Below are 18,517 nucleotides of genomic sequence, written 5' to 3'. Positions count from 1 at the left end.
CTCACTTTTGTTCTGAAATCTGAAGCCATTCCCCTCTCTGCCTGCTATTCCGAGGAAGACGCAGAAGGAAGAGGAAGAGGAATAAAACACAGAGATTTGAGGAATCTCAAATATATCAAGCAGCTTCACCCGTTCCGTATGAGCACTGTTATTGCCTGGGTTGATCCCATGCTGATACAGTGCTGGCTGAGATTGATTGTGTTCTTTGCAAGCTCATGAAACTCTAAATGCTTCGCTCTTGGCTCACTTTTGTTCTGAAAGCCAAAGCTAGACTCCTTCTTCGGCTCTCGAGGGACCACACGAGGGAGGCATAAAAGGTTGGGATATAGAGCAAGGAGAGTTTGAGAATAATTAATTGAATTCACATGATACAATCATGTTCGGTGGAGATTATGATGATGGGGGTACTATATCACTTATGTTTATCCCTGTCAGGCATGCAGTGCTTGTTGAGATTGATTGTGTTCATTGCGAATGCATGACATTCAAAGTCACCACAAGTTTGTGGCATAACACAGGTCGCTTTCAGTGCCTGTTTTACTGTTGTTGGCAACGTGACAGAACACTGCTTTGTCACAACACTGGGATTTAAGATGTATGCAGTGCTTTCTTCTAGCCTCAAGAAGGCCTGGTTAATGCCTAAATCTGTGATTTCACTGGGGCCCTCTTGCTTCCCCGCCAACGATGAGTGAGGAGTGAGTTGTGGAAAGGCTTCTACAGCCGTAATTTTTTCTGGTTGCCAAAAAAAAAAAAAAAACATGGGGGATTTAAGGTGTATACAGTGCTTTCTTCCAGCCTCAAGAAGGCCAAATTAACCTCTTAATCTGTGATTTCATGGGGGGGGCCCCTCTCACTTCCCCGCCAATGATGAACCAGGAACGAGTTGCGGAAAGTCTTCAACAGCCATTATTTTTCTGGTCACATTTCTTGTCTCATGTCAGTCCTCTGGACTGGTTTGTGTCGATCGACCTGAAAGACACATACTTTCATGTGCTTTTCAAGTCCTTCCCTTAAGCTTGTCCTTGGCTCCTCGCACATTCACATAATGAGACGATGTGGCCACTGAGGCTGAGCGGCGTCCGTGTTTTAATTGATTTCAACGACTTGTTGCTTTTAGTGCAGTCAGAGGCAGTGAGATTTTCAGAGTCACAGGGAACTGTTGCTCAAAAAATTGGAACATTTAGGTCTCAAAGTCAATTCAGCGAAGAATGTGTTGGTGCCCAGTCTGCAAGTTTCCTTTTTGGGAAAGAACCTCGACTCGGTTACCATGTCGGAAAGAGTGTTTACACCACACACTGTTGCCTCTGGTACTCTATGACTCAGTATTCCGCTGGTCTTGGATGCTCTAGCTCGCAAAAGGCCAGCGTTCATTTGCTTCAAGTGTTGTGCAAAATTCTTTCGAATCTGTGTCGTTCTGTGCTGATCCGGGCCAGTTGTCTTGTTTACAGTTACTTTTTCAACTGTGGTGCTTAATTTTGTACATAACAAATACGTCAGATGGTCACAGCATGAGAGGTACATTGATCGATGATCACATATTCCAGTTTTTAGGACTGCTTTGCCCCTTGGTTTTATTCTGCTAAGCACAAGAAAGACATGTCCCATGTCGCAAAAAGGAAAGCAAAAAGAAAAAGGTGAGAGGTTAAGCATCATTTGCTGTTGGGCAAAAGAATGGTAAAAGTTCCCAGACTAGCTTAAAAGGACTTTTATTGACAAAATATTATACAAGTAATATGATGAAATATTATATGATTTTTAACATAAAAAGCATGTACAAAAATAATGCTCTATACTAGTTAAACCATCATCATAAAATCATGAAGATACACCAAACATAAATTATATATATATATATATATATAAGTTTTACTTAATCATAGCAAACTTTGCCAGATACCTAGAAAGAAAAGAGTTACCTTGGCATAGGCATATTTACAATCGTGAGTTGCCACATACTAAAGCCAAGACGGATGAGGCCCTCTTGCCCTGCTACTGTCCCGGTCTGGGACTTAGCGCTTCTACTGAATGCCCATTCGAGTCCCCTGTTTTAGACACTTGAGTAAGCTGGCACATACTCTCTCTTAAAACCATGCTGTTACTCACTTTTTCTTTGGTTAAACATATTAAGGATCTTCAGGACTTGTCAGTTCATGTTTTCTTGTTTAGAGTTCGAACTGGGGTTGTCTAAAGCCGTTCTCAAGCCTAGGTTTTTGGCCACTCAATTCAAAGCTCAGATGGTAACCTTATATGCTTTTTCACCTCTTCTGTTTGGATCGGAAGAGGCACATGGACTGTACATTATCGGTCCCATGACCATGTTGTTCTTTGGCTCTTTCCAGTGTAAATATTAATGTTTTTAAGTTCTACTACACTTTGGTTAGTGGAATTATGATTAATTTGTTGGTCATTGACCATTCTGATATTTTTCTCCACCACAGTGTATATGGCTGTGATTGAACAGTGCTTAACTACCTGGTATGGCTAGTATCACTGTTACAGTAAATTATCTTCCTTGAATTGTTTGAGTTTTCTCTCTCTTTTCCTTCCTATTTGTCAGTATGAAGGGGAGACTTATTCAATGCCTTGTAAGTACCCTACTGGCTAGTAGGCATTGCTTTGTGTGCTGAATCAGTAGCACAGAATGATGGTATATAATTCCCATAGTGTCAGCTACTGATGCAGCATCGAAGTGACCAACTTGAAAGGGAACTGTCTGGTTAAGACTGCTACCTTGGTTCCTTGAAAGGAGGGAACGAGATGCTGTGTACACTTGCCACACTGCTGATTTCTCGCCGTTAAAGGACAGAGAGATGCACTCCTGATGAAATGGCGCTGTACTCCGGTTTATATGCTTGCGATGGGAGGACTTTCCCATAGTGTTCCCTTTCAGGGAACCAAGATTACAGTCATAAACAGACCTTTCTTTCTTAAAGGGGAAGAATCTATTGTTGCTGTGTGCCAACTGACACCTAGTGATGGGCTGGAACCTATCTGTAAAAGATGAGGCGAGAAGCAGTTTTCCTTCTTAAGGTGTGGCTTTATTTTTCCTCTTCGCCACACCACTTTACAGTTTTCCTTTTAAGCACTAAGCTAAACACTATTACACACTGCTTTCACAAATAAACTTTCACTACTAAAAATCCTTGCTCTGGCTCGGCTCTGTCGTGTCCAGTCTCTCTTCCTGACTAAGTGCTGTGTCACTCTATTTATGCCGCTCTCCCCGTGCTCACTGAAATTAGAGACAGGTCGGCGGCGACAGCCATCTGCGCCCCTGGTCTGTGGACCACCTTGAACTTAAACGGCTGAAGAGCCAGATACCAACGGGTGATCCAGGCATTAGTATCTTTCATATGGTGGAGCCACTGGAGTGGGGCATGATCCGAGCAGAGGGTGAAGGCCCGCCCCAGCAGGTAGTATCGGAGAGTGAGGATTGCCCACTTGATGACGAGACACTCCTTTTCCACGGCTAATGTACAGCACCGGGCGCTCCTCCCCCTCCACCACCTGTGAGAGTACGGCCCCCAGCCCCCTGTCTGAAGCATCTGTCTGTAAAATAAAAGGGATAGAGAAGTCAGGTGAATGTAAAAGTGGCCCCCCGCAAAGTGCAGCTTTAACTTGCGTGAACGCCCGTTGACACTGCTCAATCCACTGGACCGGATCTGGAGCTCCCTTTATAGTGAGATCAGTCAGTGGGCTGGTGACGTCCGAATAATTGAGTACAAACCTTCTATAATAGCCAGCCAGCCCCAGGAACTGTCTCACCCCCTTTTGGTCTTGGGTCTCGGGCAGGTCGCAATCGCCGCTGTCTTGTCAATTTGGGGACGCACCTGCCCGTGGCCCAAGTGGAACCCCAGATACCGTACCTCCACCCGTCCAATCGCGCACTTCTTCGGGTTCGCTGTGAGTCCCGCTTGGCGCAGCGATCTCAGAACCGCCCTCAGATGTGCATATGCCGCTGATAATCATTGCTATAAATGATGATGTCATCTAAATAGGCAGCGGCGTAAGCTGAATGCGGTCTGAGGATTCGGTCCATGAGACACTGAAACGTAGCCGGGGCTCCAAACAAACCGAACGGAAGTGTCACAAATTGGTGTAATCCAAACGGTGTGGAGAAGGCGGTTTTCTCACGGGAAATTGGTGTCAAGGGGATCTGCCAATAACCCTTCGTCAAATCCAATGTCGAATAAAAACGAGCAGTGCCAACCGATCGAGCAACTCATCAACGTGAGGCATTGGATATGCATCAAATTTAGACACCGCGTTGACTTTCCTATAATCCACACAGAATCGCACAGACCCGTCGCTCTTAGGCACTAGAACAACTGGGCTGGACCAATCACTGTGGGATTCTTCTATTACCCCCATATCAAGCATCGCATACAATTCTTCCCGAACAATTTTCTTTTTGTGTTCGGGTAATCGATACGGCTCGGTCTCGATGTGGTGATGGATGAGGTTTGTGCGTCCCGGTAGAGGGAAGAACACATCTGCAAACTCCTGTTGCAACCTAGCAACCTCCGCGAGTTGGCTCGGTGAGAGGTGGTCTCCGCAAATGACTGGGGTGAACTGTTTATGTTTTGAACTCACCTCCGGTCCGAGCTCCGCCTTCTCGGGAACTACCGTAGCCAACGTCATGGGAACCGCCTCAGTTTCAGGAGATTGAGGTGGTATATTTGATGAGCGTCCCCTCTATCGGTTCGTTTAACCTCATAATCGAGATCTCCCACTCGTCGTGTGACCTCAAAGGGTCCTTGCCACTTGGCGAGTAATTTAGAGCTCGATGTGGGAAGCAATACAAGTACTTTATCTCCCAGTGCAAATTCCCTTAGCTGAGTTCCCCTGTCATACAGTCGGCGCTGTCGTTCTTGAGCTTGGAGCAAATTCTCCTGTGTTAGTTGCCCCAAAGTGTGGAGTTTTGCCCGAATATCAAGAACGTACTGAATTTCATTTTTACTGTTTGAAGGTCCTTCCTCCCAGGCTTCTCGCAATACATCAAGCACGCCACGTGGGTGTCGCCCATACAGCAGCTCGAATGGGGAGAAGCCAGTGGAGGCTTGCGGGACCTCTCGTACTGCAAATAACAGGGGGTCGAGCCATTTATCCCAATTTCTAGAATCATCGTGCACGAACTTACGAATCATGTTTTTGAGGGTTTTATTAAATCGTTCCACCAGGCCATCCGTTTGAGGATGGTATACACTGGTGCGAATTGATTTAATATTTAACAACTCGTACAGTTCGCGTAGTGTTCGTGACATAAATGTTGTGCCCTGATCGGTGAGGATTTCTTTCGGAATCCCCACCCGGGAGATTATTTTGAAGAGTGCCTCCGCAACACTGCGTGCTGAGATGTTGCGAAGAGGCACTGCTTCCGGATATCGCGTTGCATAGTCCACTAGGACCAATACAAAGCGATGTCCGCATGCTGACCGTTCTAATGGCCCGACGAGGTCCATTCCAATTCTCTCAAAGGGGACCTCGATCAGAGGGAGAGGGCGCAATGGTGCTTTTGGGGTGGCCGGTGGGTTAACAAGCTGGCATTCGCGGCATGCCGCACACCACCTGCAGACATCGCCGCCAATGCCCGGCCAATAGAAATGGGCTATTAGATGGTTCAGTGTTTTCCTTTCTTCTAGGTGACCCACCATGGGATTATAATGAGCCGCCTGGAATAACATTTCCCGACGGTTCCCGAGTGTCCTGTGTCACTCAATACAACCGCTCATTTATAATTGCAAAATAGGGGTATGAAAGGGCAATGTCAGGCTGGAGTCGTTGACCATCGATGACTCTCACTTGGTCAAAGGCGTGTTTGAGGGTTTCGTCTCGCGACTGCTCCAAAGGGAAATCCCCATCAGGGAATTCCCTGAGAAGCAGAGGGGCTGCAGCCTCTCCCCCTCTCTCGTCATCATGATGTGGAGCTGTCGAGGACGGCCCCGGCTCCGCCTCCCCTGCCAGAGCATCGCACATCACACATCTCCCTATTTTCATACAGGACCCATCCACGCAAATTCCCTTTAATAAAACTCTAAAATCAGGCCAATCAGTCCCCAAAATCAGCGGATGGGTGAGGCGGGAACTAACTGCGGCCTCCACTCTATGCTTTTCCCCCCGAAATTTAATTGTCAGGGTCACCACCGGATACTTGTGAATATCCCTGTGTACACATTTCACCTTCACCATTTTAGTTGTGACCAATGCCTCAGGTTGAACCAGGCGTTGGTGGATAGTGGTTTGATTACAACCGGTATCCACCAACGCTTGGTGAGTACCCCCCTTGACACTTACCGGTATCCTGTATGCTCCAGCCCGGTCGGGGGCAGCCTGTGGGAGGTCTCTGCACCTCCAGCAGGCCGGCCCAGGCGCTACGCCCGCACTTGCGTCGGTGGGCGCCCCCCCTGAGGGGGAGAGCGGCGAGGCATTGGAGTAGGGGAAGGTGTCGCCTCCCACACCCGGGGAACTGGTCTCAGGGGCTGAGGTCCTCCTTGTCTGCGTGGGGCAGGAACGGGACCTGGAGAGAGAGCAGAACGAGAGGAGAGAGGGGAGGGGGAAGAAACAGAGGGAGGAGAGAAAATGTAGGAGGGCTCTTCCGCCCTCGGGATCGCCGCCATGTGGTCCTCCGCAAGTCGGATAGCTTCCTCCAACGACGCTGGGCGGTGGCACTGGACCCACTCCGCCATCCCTTTTGGCAATCGATCTGTGAACTGTTCCAGTACCACCTGGTCGATAATTCCCTGGACGTTGCGATCCCCCGCTAGCAGCTATCTTCGGCAGGCGTCACGGAGCCGCTGGGCAGAGGCAAACGGGCGGTCGGAGCTCTCCAACTTCAAGCTCCGGAAGAGTTGACGACTTTCCTCCAGAGTGCGACCAACCTGTTGCAAGATGGCTCTTTTCAAATCTCCGTAGGCCAGGAGGCTCGACGCTGGCAGTTGTTGAGCCGCGAGCTGGGCTTCCCCGGACAATAGTGGGATCAGTCGGGCTGCCGATTGGCCGAGCGGCCAGCCCCAGATCTCGGCGGTCCGCTCAAACAAATCCAGGAAGGCCTCAGGGTCATCCGCCGCCCCCATTTTCTGTAATGCTGGTGGGGGTAACGGCGTGGGAGTGTCCGGGGTCGCGGCTGAGGATGCCTCCTGGCTGAGGAGGCTCCGGATCGCCTGCCGGTCCTCGGCTTGAGCATGCAGGAGCTCGACAAACCGGCGGTCTTGATCTTGTCGGAGCTCAAGCAGCTTCTGTTGGTGGCTCTGATGTAGGCCAGCGAGGGCTTGGAGGATCTCCGCCAACTGGGAGGACTCTAAGGGACGACCTCCATCCATCTTCGACCCAAACTTCAATTCCTGGGTTTCGGCACCAGTGTAAAAGATGAGGCGAGAAGCAGTTTTCCTTCTTAAGGTGAGGCTTTATTTTTCCTCTTCGCCACACCACTTTACAGTTTTCCTTTTAAGCACTAAGCTAAACACTATCACACACTGCTTTCACAAATAAACTTTCACTACTAAAAATCCTTGCTCTGGCTCGGCTCTGTCGTGTCCAGTCTCTCTTCCTGACTAAGTGCTATGTCGCTCTATTTATGCCGCTCTCCCCGTGCTCACTGAAATTAGAGACAGGTGTTAGACATAATTTAGCTCAGGTGTAAGCACCCTTACCGCTTTCTCTCTCTCCGGAGAGATGCTTGACCACGCCCCCGCTGCCACACTATCCTAGCTACCTCGGGCCAAATAAAGACAGGGAAATACCTTGAACAGGTGTATTCAATTAAAATGTAAGATGTTATTCTTCCATTAATATGTAATATTTGCATGTATTTTTTATCTAACATGTACCATATTGAAAACTGAGCCTTGATTTTTGCGCTTCCTCGGCTAACTTGGCACCGGACAATACGGATATTTAAGTAAACTATTCCAAATAACCAATGACTTCAACACAGTCGATGTTTAAAAAAAAAAAAAACTGAAATGTATTGACAGACATTACAAATTGAAGAAAACTTTAATTAACCTTAGCTAGGCTAACATTATATTCTTTTCTTACCACTGAAGTGTAGAGTTTAGCTGAGGCAGCTTCTCTTCATTTGCAGTCAATAAACAAAAAAACTTCTTGGTTACACTTATACATCAGAAGTAGTTATTTATTGAGTAAATTGATAACCGAATGTCAGTCAGTGAGTCGGTTCACCAGAATGACCATTCATTTTTAAATTGAGCAAGTGTGAACTTCTGTGGAGGAATAAGCATTTGCAGAAAAAAATCAAGTAATTAAAAACGTAAACAAAAAACAAACCTAAAAATAACCATTAGGGAATGTTCTGTATTAGTTATTATTAGGTTGTCCCACAAAAAACATCCCTGCAACGTTCTGGGAAAGTTAGTTTATGGTTTTTAAATAGAACCTAAAAATAACCATTAGAGAACTGTGATGAGGAGGAGGGCTAATCAGCAGAGGAGATAGATAAGTGCAGTGAATGCGGCAGTTTGGGAGCGAGAGAGAGAGCCACCTGCAGCTACAGTGTGTGCGTTTGTGTTTATGTTTTAAATTCTCATTAAACATTATTTTGTCTGTTCAGCCGGTTCCCGCCTCCTCCTTTCCCAACCTTAACCTTGTTACAAGGACAAGTTCTTTTTAGGTTGCCCCAGAAAAACCTCCCTGCAACGGTCTGGGTAGGTTAGTTTATGGTTATAAAAAAATAGAACCTAAAAATAACCATTAGAGAATGTTCTGTATAAGTTCTTTTTAGGTTGTCACACAAAAACATCCCTGCAATGTTCTGGGAACTTTAGTTTATGATTATAAAATATAGAATTTAAAGTGAATGTTCCTAGAACGTTAGGAATTGGTTCCCAAATTAATAACCAAATGGGAACCATACGCTAACATTAGGGGAACGTTCTGTGTTTGCTGGGTTAAAACAGGGGCATATTTTTTTACTATATGTTCCACAGTTAATGCATTTTCTTTTTATTTTGGCAACATCACCAATCTTAGGGATTTGTATTATTGTGGGTTAAATTGTAACTATCACTGCAATTACTGATAGGAAAATTAAGCTTTCTGAAGATATGGGGCTTTCATTACAAATGTATTGAAACTGGGGGTCACCGTTCTTTGGTACATGGTTCAATTTACTGCCATCTGCTGGTCAAAAACTTAAAATGGCATTTAATGAATGTTTCTACAATGTGTGCTTTCAAAATTTGATAATAGTTAAGTGGAGGTATTTGTGTTACTGTATTAGGATCAAACATGTGCTGGGATTAGCGATTCTTTTGAATCAGATACTGAAACATTCAGTAGAATGAAGCTTCAGATGCCATGGATCATGTGTTTTTACAAAACTAATCATGTTCTGATACGTGCTGCAATATGAAATGTGTTATTTGTTTTTGACAGAAGCTTTGAAGCTTCGGTCTAAAACATCACATCACTACTTATATTTATATGACTGACCTCTTGATATGCATCTTGTTGCATTCATAAAATTTGATAGATTCTTAATTTCAGAAGGTATCATACAATCTATGCTCACCTTTTCAAAGGCTCAAAAACAATGGAAGGCATTATTTATCTTTGTAGGGGTATTGCATGAACAATGCTCACCCTTCTCCAGGGTCATACAAGTGAAAAAGCATAGTTTATCCTTCCCAAGGGTACTGCATGAACAATGCTCACCCTTCTCAATGTTTATTAACATTGCTGTAGGGGTAAGCTCCTCTCCCTTGCCATCAGGGGCTTACAGCAAAGGAAACTATTATATCACAAACTATTCTTATTTATTCAGTCTTTCTGATAGAATTATTGTTGGAACTTGGTACTATGTTAAATAAAATACATGCAATGGAATGATGCAATGGTAAAACATCACAGCATACATTATAGTATTGAGAATCTAACAGTGACAATGTATGTATGTGTTCTGTTGCAAATATCCATTTACAGAAGAAAAATGTGGGAAAATGTAAATGTTTTGTTATTCAAGTACAGAACCAAACTCAAACCCACACAGACATTACGTTTTACAATAAAAATGTACTTCTGTGGTTTCAGCAATAAACCTGTTGTTCAGATTAAAATAAATAAATAAATAAGCTCACTTTGATGAAAGTGCAATATCTGGCAACAGGAAATGACAACAGTCATCTAAAATGGTTGGTTATGACAAAACTATATTGAAGTCTCTCCCTGCCAATACATAAAAAATTAACTTTAGGGCTTTAAATGTACTTTTTCCTTCCATTATCTATTGTTTTTAAACGATTTTAGTTAGACATTTCTTATAGTTTTGACGTTGAACTCAACATACTTGATTTTTCAGCCCCAGGCAGTTCTAGCCTTATACGTACTGATCTCTCACAACATCCAGACTCAGTTTTTATTCCTTATTTTCTGGTCTCTTTCTCCTCACAGGACTACACTGAAAACTTCTCAGCTGCTCTTACAGCTTTCAACTCAGAGCTTTCCAACTAGATCTAACATTCCTTTAAGGTCCATTCTACTTCCCCAAGATCCAAACAGAATCTGAGAGAGACTTCTGGCTTTTGCTGCATGAACCTGTTTTCTGCCTTGCTCTTTCAACTTTAAACCACTCTTTCACTTGGCCTTTTAATTGAGAAGTCTATGAAACTTTTTACTATGCTTTGTATTACAAGTATGACTGCACTTTACTTATGCACAGGGCCACACTATTTCAGTGATTAATTGTGCTTAAGTGTGATCTATACTGTATTGTATGTCAGTGGATCTCAACTGGTGAGGTGTGACCCAAAAATGGATCTCTGGACCAGGATCATTACGAGGGGGAAGATTTGGGGGCTTAATGCTGCCTTCACGTGCTATTGGAATTATTGTAAATATGAGTTTCCCACTTGGAAGCTGCACATGAATGACCCCATAAGCCATGATTACGACTGGGAAACTGAGAGATAATTTTGATACCTGAGTTTCTGAAATGGGAGGAGTAGTAAACTTTTAAAATGGCAAGGAGACTACAGTTTCTGTAGTGAATGACAGGTTTTAATAATTTTTCTAAATCCAGCTAATTGTTAACACTTGCCGTTTCAGTCATATTCATTTATGTACTGTATATCAGCAACCATTTGATGCATGTTGTACACTTTTACACTGTGAAATTAGCTTGTATTTGACCAAAATTCAATTTTCCGAGTAATATTTATTATGGTGTCAGAATAAAAGTTCCTCAAAAAATATACAGTTGAACCTGGTGTTGTCCATGTTTGTGTTCTTTCCAACAACAAAGCACTTGAACGCGACGTACTACCAGTTTAGAAGTGGGAAGTAGGACAATTCCGATAGCACATGAAGGCAGCATTAGCACTTGATCTTTTTTTGAAGATTTACGCATTTTGATTTCAGAAATAAAATATGTTTTATGATTTTTAATTTGTTCGCCCAGTAGTCCGCCTGTCCATAATGAAAAGCAATGGGCACTGGATGTGGTAGATTACTGCTTACATGTTCATTCGGTTCACTGCAGAAATGACTATCAGCTGGGTTTTAAAACCCTCACATTTACAGTATAGCCAGCTGTTGAATACTACATGTTCCTGCATGTAGGTGGGACTGTTGTCACTCAGCAGGTATCAAGAAACCACCATTGTTGAGATCTAATGGTCTAATTTCTATGTTCCTAATAATTGTTCAATTTACAATGTGACCTGGTAAGTTTATAGTTTGAACTCTGACATTATTTGGGGAAAATTAATTAATGTTATTCAATGTTTTTTTTTTTTTTTTATTATTATTTTTTTTATATAAATGTACTTATATAAATACATGTAACATTTGTAATGGAACAATTTTCTTGTAGATTTTAAAGAGTTAGATATTAGAAATATTTTATCTAGGTTTGATATAACCAGCTAGGAAGCTGTCTGATAACATCAGTTACTGTAAGGTTATTTAACTAATGTGGGGCAAGTCAGTTGCTCTTACTGAGTGATAGTTAAATCAGAGAATATTTGGCTATCTTCATGCTACTCAGTTTATTAACCACTTTGGCCAAATTAATATGCGTGGCCTTCTAGTACAATGTTTGGATAATGCTACATGTAGGCTAACATCTTAAACCATAAGACCCTTATCTCACCTTATTATCATACTGACCCTAAAAAGAACATAAGGGTTAAAAAGGGAGGAAATAAATCTTGCAATATTGTTTGTTGCTGATGTCAAAGGCTGTGTGTCCAATATACACTGGTAGCCAAAAGTTTGGGAAAATGTACAGATTTTGCTGTTTCAGAAGGAAATTGGTACTTTAATTCACCAAAGTGGCATTCAACTGATCACAGAGTATATTCAGGACATTACTTATGTAAAAAACAGCACCATCACTATTTGAAAAGAGTCATTTTTAATCAAATCTAGACAGGCCCCATTTCCAGCAGCCATCACTCCAACACCTTATCCTTGAGTAATCATGCTAAATTGCTAATTTGGTACTAGAAAATCACTTGCCATTATATCAAACACTGCTGAAAGCTATTTGGTTCATTAAATTAAGCTTAACATTGTGCTTGAGTTGCCACAGTATGCAATAGACTGGCATGTCTTAAGGTCAATATTAGGTCAAAAATGGCAAAAAAAGAAGCCACTTTCTCTAGAAACTCATCAGTCAATTATTGTTTTGAGGAATGAAGGCTATACACAAAGGTGTACACTACAGTGTTCAAAGACAAAGGACATCTGGCTCTAACAAGGACAGAAAGAGATGTGGAAAGCCAGATGTACAACTAAACAAGAGGATAAGTACATCAGAGTCTCTAGTTTGAGAAATAGATGCCTCACATGTCCTCAGCTGACAGCTTCATTGAATTCTACCTGCTCAACACCAGTTTCATGTACAACAGTAAAGAGAAGACTCAGGGGTGCAGGCCTTATGGGAAGAATTGCAAAGAAAAAGCCACTTTTTAAACAAAAAAACAAAAAGAAAAGGTTAGAGTGGGCAAAGAAACGCAAACATTGGACAACAGATAATTGGAAAAGAGTGTTATGGATCTTAACCCCATTGAGCTTTTGTGGGATCAGCTAGACTGTAAGGTGCATGAGAAGTGCTTATCAAGACAGCCACATCTATGGTAAGTGCTACAGGAAGCGTGGGGTGAAATATCACATGAGTATCTGGACAAACTGACAGCTAGAATGCCAAGGATCTGCAAAGCTGTCATTGCTGCACATGGAGGATTTTTTGATGAGAACTCTTTGAAGTAGTTTAAGTTAATTTTTTTTTTTCCAAATTGTAATAGTAATTTTTCATGTTATTAATGTCATGACTATACATTGTGATCAGTTGAATGCCAGTTTGGTGAATACAAGTACAAATTCCTTTCCATAAGAACAAAATCTGTACATTATTCCAAACTTTTGGCCGCCAGTGTATCTCTACTGCATTTTGGTGCAAACCCTCATCCTCAAAAAACATAAAAAAGAAAATAAATAAATAAACAAACAAACAAATAAATAAAAACCTATGCTAGGTAAATGAAAATACAACTCACAAAAAATGGGTTCACTTCAGAATCAGAATTAGAATCAGAATCAGCTTTATTGCCAAGTATGCTTACACATACAAGGAATTTGTCTTGGTGACAGGAGCTTCCAGTGTACAGCAATACAAAAACAGCAGCAAGACATAGATAATAATAAAAAATAAAAAAATAAAACTAATTATACACATACGTACAGACACACACTGTATCAGCAGCTCCTGTGGCAGTGTGGGTCTCCCACTTCAGGTCCTGTGAGATGGTAGTGCCCAGGAACCTGAATGACTCCACTGCTGCCACAGTGCTCTTTAGAATGGTGAGGAGGGTCAGTGATGGGGTGTTTCTCCTAAAGTCCACAGTGATCTCCACCGTTTTGAGCGTGTTCAGCTCAAGGTTGTTTTGACTGCACCAGACAACCAGCTGTTCAACCTCCCTTCTGTATGCAGACTCATCGTCATCTCGGATGAGGTGGTGTCGTCTGCAAACTTCAGGAGCTTGACAGAAGGGTCCTTGGCGATGCAGTCGTTGGTGTAGATGGAGAAGAGTAGTGGGGAGAGCACACATCCCTGGGGGGCACCAGTGCTGATTGTACAGGTGCTAGAAGTGAGTTTCCCCTATCTCACAAGCTGCTGCCTGTCCGTCAGAAAGCTGGTAATCCACTGACAGATAGATGTGGGAACAGAGAGTTGGTGAAATTTTGTCCAGAGAATAGCTGGGTTGATGGTGTTGAAAGCTGAACTGAAGTCCACAAAAGGATCCTTGCATATGTCCCTGGTCTGTCCAGATGTTGCAGGATATGATGCAATCCTATGTTGACTGCATCATCCACAGACCTGTTTGCTCGATAAGCAAATTGAAGGGGATCTAGAAAGGGTCCAGTGATGTTCTTCAGGTGGGCCAACACCAGTCTCTCAAATGATTTCATGACCACAGATGTCAGGGTGACAGGTCTGTAGTCATTAAGTCCTGTGATTTTTGGTTTCTTTGGGACAGGAATAATGATTGAGTGTTTGAAGCAGCATGGGACTTCACATCGTTCCAGTGATCTATTGAAGATCTGTGTGAAGATGGGGGCCAGCTGGTTAGCACAGAATCTAAGACATGCAGGTGAGAATAAATAGTGCTTCCAAATTAGGACAGCACATCCTCTTTAACACTGTTACATCTGTACACCAACTTTCATTATATCTTCTTTTAGCCACTCTGATTTCCCTGTTCAGTGTGTTCCTGGCCTGATTGTACAATACTTTATCCCCACTCCTGTAAGCGTCCTCTTTGGCCTGACGAAGCTGCCTGAGCTCTGCTGTAAACCACGATTTGTCATTGTTGAACTTTAAATAAGTCCTAATAGGAATGCACATATCCTCACAGAAACTGATATATGATGTAACAGTATCTGTGAGCTCGTCTAGGTCTGTGGCTGCAGCCTCAAAAACATTCCAATCCATGCAGTTGAAGCAGGCTTGTAGTTCCCACTCTGCTTCATTGGTGCATCTCTTTACAGTCCTTACTACTGGCTTGGCTGATTTTAATTTCTGCCTGTAGGTTGGAAGAAGATGAACCAGAGAGTGATCAGAGAGTCCCAAAGCTGCTCTAGGGGCAGAGCGATATGCATCCTTTATTGTTGTGTAGCAATGATCCAGTATGTTCCTGTCTCTGCTGGGGCATGTGATGTGTTGTTTGTATTTGGGCAGTTCACGTGTGAGATTTGCTTTGTTAAAATTCCCAAGAATAATAATAACTGAGTCCGGGTATTGTTGTTCCGTGTCTGTGATTTGATCAGTCAGCTGTTGCAGCACTGTGTTCAAACACACGTTTGGCGCGATATACACGCTCACCAGAATAAACGAGGAAAACTCCCGCAGTGAGCAGAAAGGCTTACAGTTAATAAATAGTGCTTCCAAATTAGGACAGCACATCCTCTTTAACACTGTTACATCTGTACACCAACTTTCATTATATAAAGCATGTTCCACCGCCTCTCGTTTTCCCCGTTAACTCCATGATGCGATCCACTCTGAACAGCTGAAAGCCCGGCAGATGTAACACGCTGTCCGGAATGGCTTCACTCAGCCAGGTTTCTGTGAAGCACAAGGCAGCAGAGGTTGAAAAGTCCTTGTTTGTGTGGGTGAGGAGATGTAGTTCGTCCGTTTTGTTAGGAAGAGAGCGGAGATTCGCTAAGTGAATACTCGGCAGCGTTGTCCGAAAGCCGCGCCTCCAACTAAAATGTCTAGAAAAATGTCTGAATATTCAAAAACCGGGAAAAGATTGTCTAGTACATGCTGTCGAATGTTCAGCAGTTTGTCTCTGGTAAAACTGACTGGAAAAAGATTACTAAACACAGGACAAACAAACAAAAACAAGGAGCTCCACACTGAGGCAGCCATCCACGGCGCCATCATGATGATATCCTTGGAGATGATACTTGCATCTAATATAAACATTGTTTGTGCCAAGAATGTAAAGAGACATGTAGAAACCTTTGCAGTTTAATAAACAATATTTCAGTGCTTGTTGTTAAGGGTGTTTCTGTTTACTTTTTAATGATTAATAATTTTGGTACTGTGTTGGATCGCAACTAGATGCACAATGCAAGCAAAACCACTTAAGAACCACTGCTGTACATACTGTAACAGAGTTCTGGCACACAAGGTCACTAATAATGCAAGTTTGCCTTCTGAGTCATGCATTAGCACAATAAATGTTTGTTACCATGGTGAAACACTACACTTCAGATTGATTCTTTCTCACTACACTGAAAAATTTCATACTGTTCTTGTCTGCATTGAAGCTAAAGTCTTATATTTGTAGTCCTTGCAACAGATTTATACAGCTTGCGCAAGCAATCTTTGTTTCTATTCTAAACTTAAATCTGAACCAAATGACTAGCACATATGTAGTTGGAGCTGTTGCATGATGTTCACTCATGTGATTTTGGCTGAAAGATTAGCAAAATTTGCAAGATTAGCATTAGCTCATTTAATTAAAAAAATAAATAGGACTTTTTTATATAGAATTATTCTTATTGTAATAATGATAAGGGAAAATACATTTAGCCAATTACTTTTGAACATAAAGTGTCTTTATTGTGTAAGATCCATGCATCCATTTTCTATGTTTGATAGCAGGGTTGCAGGGGGTGTAAGGAGCCTATCCCAGCTACCTTGGGTCGAATGCAGGGAAACTCAATGGGTGTCCAAGATGATTCAAAGACATTTTAAATATCCCCATTACATTCAGTGTTTTTTTTTAGAACTTTGCATGGCTATTTTAAGTTGAGTTCATTCTATTTAACTATTTTTAACTATTTTAACTATTTAACAGTTTTAAGTAAATGTCTTGACTTCTGCCATGCAAACAGTTTCTTTTATTTAGATCATTTAAAACTGCTCAATATTACATGCTTCATCACGTATATTTCTGTAATAAATGTTTATATAATGGAGAACAAAGTGCTTGTTGTCTTAAACTATTGACAATAGCTCATAACTACTCTTCACAAGAAAACTCACAAGACAAAGGAATCATAAAAAAACCTGCCAAATGCCACACACACTGAAGAAAAGAACCTGAAATTGTTACCTCAAGGATCAATTTCAACTTGAACTATCACTGAAAATTAGTTTTGTTTGGTGCAACCCAATGTATTCAGGTTGACTTAGTTACATTCAAATTTTTGACTTGAATTAAACCAGATAATTTAGATGTTAGCACATGAAGCATATTTTTAGGTGACCACACATTTTTTTTTCTTCAGTGCAGAGATCTTGCTACATGAAAAATTACAACAAGGATAACAATAAACAAACTGATCATTTTAAAAGAGAAACAAATTCATCCTGACATCAAGTTTAATTGACATCAAGACAAGTTACTAAATGTGACCACAAAATCATCATCAACAACAACAACAATGTAAAATATAGCTGCAAGCGGCAAACATCGGGGTCCAATCACATATGAAGAAATAAGCAAAACAATCAGGGGGTAAAAAACTTCGGCATGATGCAAGGAATCAGAGGAAAAATAATTTTGTTTCTAGCCCTTACAGTTCAAGATTTATGGCCCAAAATGTGATTTTTGGTTGTTTTGTTCGCAATAGCGCCAACTAGTGTCCGAAGGATGTGTGTATGTACACCTGAGTATTGGGGGGGATTTGGTTACAATCCTGCCAAGTTTGGAATCTCCACGACTTGCGGTCTCTGACGCCCAGACACTTTTAGGGCAGAATTTTTTTTATAATAATAATAAGAATATAGCCGCAAGCATCCAAGCATATGTGAAGAAATAAGCAAAATAATCAGAATTGACAGAAATGATCCAGTGGATGACAAATAATAGAAATTTACAGAATAGATCCTGCCTAAGCTAAATGTGTTGAAAATTGGGAAAAATTTGATTTGTTACTTGGTTGCTAGGGTAACCCTATCTGGTTGCTAGGAAGTTACCAGTGTGATACTTATCAATCTCCTTTCCATCCTGAGTGAAATAAGTCAACCCGGAAGTCTCTACAATGTTCTGGTGCAGAGATATGTGATTTGTTACATGGTAGCTAGGGTAACCCCATCTGGTTGCTAGGCAGTTTTATGGTGATACTCAAAAGGTTTCTTGCTATGCTGAGTCAAATGAACAAAACAGGAAGTCTGTACGTTGTTCTGGTGCAGAGATATGTGATTTGTTACTTGATTGCTTGGGTAACCCCATCTGGTTGCTAGGCAGTTACCAAGGTGATACTCAAAAGGCCCCTTACTACCCTAAATCAAACAAACAAAACTGGAAGTCTGTATGATGTTCTGGTGCAGAGATATATGTTTTGTTACTTTGTTGCTAGGATAAACCCATATGGTTGCTAGGCAGTTACCAAGGTGATACTCAATAGGCTCCTTGCTACCCTGAGTCAAATGAACAAAGTCGGAAGTCTCTACAATGTTCTGGTGCAGAGAGATGTGATTTGTTACTTGGTTGCTAGGGTAACCCCATCTGGTTGCTAGGCAGTTGCCAAGGTGATACTCAAAAGG

Source organism: Myxocyprinus asiaticus, chromosome 22, assembly GCF_019703515.2.
Source record: "Myxocyprinus asiaticus isolate MX2 ecotype Aquarium Trade chromosome 22, UBuf_Myxa_2, whole genome shotgun sequence".
Classification (NCBI taxonomy): domain Eukaryota; kingdom Metazoa; phylum Chordata; class Actinopteri; order Cypriniformes; family Catostomidae; genus Myxocyprinus; species Myxocyprinus asiaticus.
The sequence above is the reverse complement of the archived record's forward strand: the minus strand, read 5'-3'. Positions refer to the sequence as shown.